Source organism: Pteronotus mesoamericanus, unplaced genomic scaffold (genome assembly GCF_021234165.1).
Source record: "Pteronotus mesoamericanus isolate MK-2021 breed Mesoamerican mustached bat unplaced genomic scaffold, CSHL_Meso_final contig_493, whole genome shotgun sequence".
Lineage (NCBI taxonomy): Eukaryota > Metazoa > Chordata > Mammalia > Chiroptera > Mormoopidae > Pteronotus > Pteronotus mesoamericanus.
Window position 1 is genome coordinate 789,927 of NW_026555183.1, and position 7,799 is coordinate 797,725.

General features: G+C 39.4%; 1 pseudogene; it reads left to right on the top strand.

The window, feature by feature from the left end:
- Positions 1–852: 852 nt before the first annotated feature.
- On the top strand, positions 853–5,154 carry LOC129074384 (reticulon-3-like; annotated as a pseudogene).
- The last annotated feature ends 2,645 nt before the right edge of the window (positions 5,155–7,799 follow it).

Here is a 7,799-nt window from a genome sequence, read left to right on the forward strand (position 1 = left end):
CAATAAAGAGGGTCTTGCTAAAAATTCCCTAGTTTAAATAAACAGGACTTATATGATACAATTCCACTCTTGCCAATGAAAAGTAGGAAATTATACTAGAGTTTAATGCATTTACTAGTAGAATTAAAAATGAGTCATTAAGAAAAAAATCTGACTAGCTCTGGCCTGTGTGGCTCTGTAGGTTTGAGCATCATCCCATGGAGCAAAAGGTCACAAGTTTAATTCCCAGTCAGGTTGCATACCTAATCTATCTCTATCTTTCTCTCTCTCTCTCTCTCTTCCCTTCCTCTCTCTCTAAAAAACAATGAAAAAAATGTCCTCAGGTGAGTATAAAAATATATTAAAAATTAAAAATGGGACTATAATATTTTTTAAATAGCTCCCCTTAAAAATAGGACTGTAGAAGATAATGGACTGTAGAAGGAAAATGTCATAGAGATAGCAATGGACAGAAAACCAACAACCACAAGGATTTTATGGATATGGCAGATAGAGTGCAAACTTCCACTCCATCTGTCTAAAACACTCTTGAACTGATAGAAAATATGTATTATTTTAGAAGAGCAAATCCAACATGACAATGGAAAATGAGAAGGCTATAAGAGACATTCCAAAAGTTTAGAACATTCCCAATGATACCACAAAAATATAAAAACTACAAATGTATTTCAAACACTATGGAACATTTCTTAAAGTTGTTTATGATTTGTGCCCCTCAAAAAAAAAAATCTCAGGCCCTGGCCAGTGTGGTTCACTTTGTTGAAACATTGTCCCATAACCAAAGGGTTGCAGGTTCGATTCCTGGTCAGGACACACGCCTGGGTTGTGGGTTCAATCCCCAGTCTGGCACATATGATCCCTGGTCAGTCGGGGAGCGTACTAGAGGCAAGTAATCGATGCTTCTCTCTCACATTGATATTTCTCTCTTTCCCTTCCTATCTCCCTTCCTCTCTCTCTAAAAAAGCAATAAAAAAATATCCTTGGGTGAGGATAAAAAAAAAAATTCAGATCCTATCTGGAACCTGGCTGGCACCCACCCTTACCTGCCACATTTGAGAGGGTTTTGGTGTTTAATACTGGCCGGGACCATAGGGCTACCAACAGAGATCCACTGAAATCCACCGTGTCAGGAAGTGACCAGCAAATATTGATGTTAATCTGTCTCAATATAACATTATCAAGCACACAATCTGATTTTCTGGCGAGATGTGAAGAAGACTGGGTTTGTCTTTGGCACCATGCTGTTGGCACTGCTTTCCCTGGCAGCTTTCAGTGTCATCAGTGGGGTTTCTTACCTCATCCTGGCTCTTCTTTCTACCACCATCAGCTTCAGGGCCTCCAAGTCTGTCATCCATCTATACAGAAGTCAGAAGAAGGCCATCCATTCAAAGCCTACCTGGACATAGATATTACTCTGTTCTCAGAAACTGTCTGTAATTGTGTGAATGCTGTCATGGTATATATCAACAGGGCCCTGAAACTCATTATTCTCTCTTTCTTGTAAAGATTTGGTTTACTCCTTGAAGCTACCTGTATTCATGTGGCTTTTGACCTACGTTGGTGTCGTTTTCAATGAAATCACCCTTCTGATTCTTGCTGAACTGCTCATTTTCAGTGTTCCAATTGTCTATGAGAAGTACAAAACCCAGATTAAGCACTGTATTAGCATCACCTATGATCAGACCAAGCCAACTGTTTACAAAATCCAAGCAATCCCGGCCAGTTTGGCTCAGTTGGTTGGGCATCGTCCCACAAACCAAAAGGTTGCTGGTTCCATTTCTGGTCAGGGCATATGTCTAAGTTGCGGGTTCAGTCCCCATTTGGGGCATGGATGGCAGACAATCAATTCATGTTTATCTCTTACATTGATGTTTCTCTCCCTCTCTTTCTCCCTCTGTTCCACTCTCTCTAAAATAAATAAATACAGAGTCAAGATGGCAGAGGAGTGAGTGGAAGTCACACAGACCTCCTCCCAGGACCAACCTGGAATTAAAACTAAATTGTGGAGAAATCACCTGGAACAAACAACTGAACAATAGCTAGAAAGGAGCCTTTTAACCTCGGACAAACAGAAGAATCAGCTTTAGTACAACCTAACTGGTAAGGGGTACGATAGAGACTTGAGAAGGCGGGCAGGGCGCCCACTGGTGGCAGCACCGGAAGGATATTGAAACAGACAGTTGGATCCCCCTGAGATGAGCGGGGTCTAAACCATAAATGGGGATCTCCAGCCTACAGCACCGGAGCCCAAAAAGGACACAGATAACAGCCAGCTGCAAAAAGCTGCAGGGTTGCTCTCTGCCAGAGACGGGCGGCTGGAGACACAAAGAGCCATTTAAAGGGCCAAAACATAAATTTTTGTTTGCAGCCACTTACCCTGGTCTCTGGCGAAGGTGAAAGCAGAGTATGCTAGAGACACCTGAGGAGAGACTGGGGAGGCAGGCTTTGGAGAGAGAACTGAGAGAGTGGCCAGCAGGAATCCTGGTGCTGACTCATCCCCCATGTGGCAGTAGCCACCTTGCTCAGGTATACCACTCCCTGAGCAGCAGTAGTGAGAGGACCCAATAGCCCTGCCCCCAGGAGGTTCTGCCTAGGCCCAGTAGGGCTAAAACCTGATGGCTGAGTACAGTGTGGCAGCCACAGATAGTAGATCCCTGGCTAATGGGGGTGCAGAGTGGTCTAGAGACACTTGAGGAGAGACTGGAGATGGAGGCTTTGGGGAGAGAACAGAGAGTGGCTTTCAGGATCGTGGTGCTGACTCCTCCCCCAGATGGCAGCAGCCACCTGGCTCAGGCCGACCACGCCCCTGAGTGGCAGCAGTGTGAGAGGACCCAATAACCCCGCCCCCAGGAGGGACTCTGCCCCGCCCTATGGTGTCTCTAAGCTGGCCTACTGAGTGTAGAATGCCTAGGTTAACAGCTGAAGGAGACAGCCACAGACAGTAGATTACCGGAAGTCTCCAACAGACTGCCTAAGGTCAGACAGGGACAACGTCTGACATCATCAGAGGCAGATCCAGAAAAAAAAAATCCAGTAGTGTCCTACCATAGAAGTTCACACCACAAAGTCAGGAAATCAAGACAGATCAATTGAAGAAGCAGAAGCAAAAAAGAAGTGTCTCACAAATAATGGGAAAACAAAGAACCCCCCAATTGAAGGGAAAGGAGGAATCCCCAGAAAGAGAACTAAATGAAATAGAAGCAAGTAAACTGTCAGATATTGAGTTCAAAACAATGGTTCCAAGGAAGCTCAATGAGCTCAGTGAACTCAGAGAGAATTACAAATAACTACAGGGAGACTATGAGGAACTTACTGCAAACTATATCAGCATGAAAAAGGACATAGAAACTATCAATGAGAGACAAGAGGAAATGAAGAATACAATTTTTGAACTGAAGAACACAGTAGAAGGAGTCAAAAGCAGGCTAGATGAAGCAGAGGAACAAATCAGCAAGCTGGAGGACAAGGTAGAAAAAAGCTCCCAGAAAGAACAAGAAAATGAAAAAAGACTGAAAAAGAATGAAGAGGCATTGAGGGAAATGCAGGACAACCTGAAACATAATAATATCCGTATAATGCAGATACCGGAAGGAGAAGAGGAGGAGGAAGGGATAGAGAACTTGTTTGAAAAAGTCATGATGGAAACTTCCCTCATTGGAGGAGAGAAAAAGTCACACAAGTCCAGGAAGCACAGAGGGTCCCATTCGGGAGGAACCCAATGAGGCCCACTCCAAGACACATCATCATTAAAATGGCAACTATCAAAGACAGAGAATCCTAAAGGAAGCAAGGGAGAAACAGGTAGTAACATAGAAGGGAGCCCTGATACAGCTAGCAGCTGACTTCTCAACAGAAACACTCCAAGCCAGAAGGGAATGGCAAGAAATATTCCAAGTTGTGAAAAGCAAAGGCCTGCAACCAAGACTGCTCTACCTAGCCAGGCTCTCAATTAAGATGGAAGGTGAAATAAGGAGCTTCTCAAACAAAAGAAGCCTAAAAGAATACACCTCCACCAAACCTGCATTGCAAAATATGCTAAAGGGACTGCTTTAAGAAGGTGAAGAAAAAGAGTCTATGAATACTCAGTTCCTTTCACAGTCACCAATACTTGATATTACCGATATTTTTAATACTTACTAATCTGATTGTGACAATGATGTGTTATTTTAAGTGTTCCTCTATTATTTGTTGAAACTAAACCTGTTTTTGTATATTTCTTGCTTGTTTCTATTATTATTTAAAAAAAGCTTTAAATGACTTTTTGGTATTCTTTATTCATTTTTTGATTAAATGTTGGTAGAATTTTTGCCCTAAAAAACAAAAAACAAAAAACCAACTATTAACCCTTTTATAGATGTGTTGCAAATACTTTCCTATGCTATTACTTGTCCTTTAACTTTTTTTACATGGATGTTACTGTATAGTGAAATATTTAATATAGTCATATTGTCAATGTTTTAGTTTACAGCTTCTGGGTTTGAATATTTTACTTCAAGGTGTCATGATTGCTGAGACTTTATAATAGACTTAAATTTTTAAATATTTTATAATGAATCTTTACATATAAATAAATAAATAAATAAATAAACTCTGCACTTAAGAAAGAAGGAACTCCTACCTTTTGCAACAACATGGATGGAACTGGAGAATATTATTCTAAGTGAAATAAACCAATCGGTGAAAGACAAATACCATATGATCTCACCTATCAGTGGAATCTATTCAACAAAATAAACTAATGAACAAAATAAACCACAGGCATGGAAACATGGAGCAGACTCAAAGTGACCAAAGGGGATGGGGAAGGAGGACAATGGTGGAAAGAGGGAGAAGGGACTAGACAAAAAACATGCATGAATGACCCATGGACATGGACAACAGAGTGGGGATTGACTGTGGGAGAGGAGGGTGGGATGGGATGGGTGGAGGAGGGCAAAGGGGGAAAAGCTGAGACAACTGTAATAGAATAAACATGATTTTAAAATAAAATTTTAAAAATTTCAACAAATAAATAAATAAATAAATTTTTTTAAAAATCCAAGCAAACCTACCTAGAATCACAAAGAAAAACTCAGAGTAAGTACATGGAGACCAGAAATACCACAGTTACTAAGACATCATTTAATAGTTATAAGTTTGTTATTTGTACTATGAAGGAACATGCCCAGTGTCAGCTTGAGCCCACATTCCACACTTATTGTTTTTCTTTTTTTTTTAATTTGGCGCTTTTTCCTCCTCTCTCTTTACCTGCAGCATCAATCACAAAATTGTTGGGCTAAAAAAAAAATAACCTGACACCCCAGAACCCAAAAGAATAAAGACAGTATCAGTCTAGTGGGATAAATCAATACCTTAATGGTGGTGGAGCTTTTATGTGTATCTTGAAAGGGGAAATATTGGGGTTAAAGGAGAAAATGAAAGACAAAATACATCTCTTGGGTTCTTCTATTTAATTTTCAAGGACTAGTCTTACATATCTTCCTATCATAATTTTGCCCTAATTTTTAAGTTAATAAATAATACTTAACTTACAAAGAATTATCTGGGGACAAGAATGGGATTTCTTCCCACAGGTTTGCATGTTTTGGAGCCCTTGATTCCGTCTTCCTGCCTCACAATGTGAGCAGCTACTCCTCATATTTCTCTTCTTTGCTTATAGATATAACATCCAACTCTATGAATAACTTATAATAATAATAATTCCTGGTTCCCAGAATGCCATCTGATAGCCAAGAATGGAAACAGAAAGAGGGACTTGAGAAGAAGTTAACAGGAGTAGTGCTGTGATCACTGCTCGCTCTCCTGCTAATCCCTACGAAAGGAAAACTCCGCCATTTAGGAAAGTGGTGTCTGTCATTTTGGACATTAGTTCTGAGCTTTATTTGGAGACCTCATTCCTGAATGTGCTTTCCTCCCTCTTCCCTACCTACTTCACCTCAAGTAAAATAAATATGGTTGTACTTTTCTTATTATGAAATAAATGTCTGTAACTTCTGTACAGTGATGTAAAGTTGTTAGAATAAAAAAATAATCTTCAGGTGGGCTCAAAAAAGTAAAAGAAATCTCAGTAATATCTGAAATGTAGAAATCCTGCAGTTCAGTTTCTGGCAACAATATAATAAAATCAAAACTTAGGAACAAAAGAATGGGCAAAAGTAAAACAAAACAAACAAAAAACTACGATCCATTTGGAAGTTTTAAAACAGGCTTCAAAGTAACTCTTCGGTTAAAGAGGAAACAAAAACTAATACAAACTTCAGAAATGACTGACAATGAAAGCCCTACATTTTGAAACCTATACTTTGTGGCCAAAGAGATCATCTAGAAAAAGTAATAGCTTTAAATACATTTATTAGAAATAGGAAGATAGATGAGAAATGAATTGATTCTGATATATCATGCTTGCACTCCTGTGCATGCACACACACACAGACACACACCCAGGGTTTTACTTCTTTACCCTGAGTAGCTCACTACAAGGAAAGTGTTGAGAGCAGAAAGGAATAAACCCATCAAAGTGAAGAGAATGTGGTGAGGAAGGAAGGTTATTCTTAATGGACAGATTTCAACATTTTTTGGAAAGCAGATGGGAATTAGTTAATGAATAAAATAGGCAGGAAAGATCCAGCTTTTAATATCTGACAAGGAAACTACACAGGAGGTGGGAGCCAGTTTGCCAGATATAACACCAGAGAGTAGGCTCAGAATCAGCAGGCATATCGTGGAAGGCAATAGAATTAAAAGGGGCTGAACACTTGCTGATTGATTGAAGGGCCCAGTACAGAATGACTGCATGAGTTGGAACCTCCTCTCCTCCAACAGACAGCTGAACTGGCAGCTGGGGCAGGCCTGCAGCAAAAATACCTGACAGTTCTCTGAAGAAACTGAATGAAATGTCTGTAGAGAATTAGGGCTTCCAGCATGGACGTCGGCAACCCCTGAACAATTTTCTCCTCATTCTAGCATTTGTGGGATGTGAACTCTGTTCCTCAGCTACTTGCCCTACACTGAGGAGTCAAAGAAGAAAAACGAACCTATTGGCCTTAAGGCAGATTGAATCTACAACAGATACCCAGCCCTTCTCTATTAAGTATAAACCAATCACTAAGGATCATAAGAAATCTGAATAAGGTCTTCAATATTAAAAATAGTCCTGCATAACCTAAGGGGGGAGGATGAACTTTTAGGAATCCCAGGAAATGCAGGGAACATATATAAAAAAATCTTAATTTAATTAATTTATTCAGAGAACTAAGAGAAAATATTGCATCTATAGGACAAGAACAGAATATTATTTAAAAAGAGTAGAGAACAAGAAAGAATTATGGAAATTAAATGCAACTATTGAAGTTCAATTTCAAAGGAAATATTGAAAGATAAAGCTGAAGAAGTTTCTCAGAAAACAGAACTAAACAATACAGGTGAAAATATGAGAGAAAATATTAGGACTTTGAAGAGTGATCTAGGAAGTCCAGAAAGCAATTAATAAGAGTTCTTGAGAGATAAAACCCAGAAAAAGGAATAGGAATCAAGATAAAGAACATTCAGACATCATAATAACACTAAGTGATAAAAGATAACACAGCAACAATTTTTAAAAAGATAGTATGACAGTGACTTTCAATTTAGAATTCTCCATCAGCCAAAATACCCATTGAGTGTGGCAATTGAATAAAAATATTTTTAGATATGCAAGAACTAAGAAAATTTACCTCTCAAATATACATTCTTAAAAGCTGCTTGAGGATGTTCTCCAGCAAAATAAGGGTGTAAGCCAAGAGAAACGAAGATGTGCAATC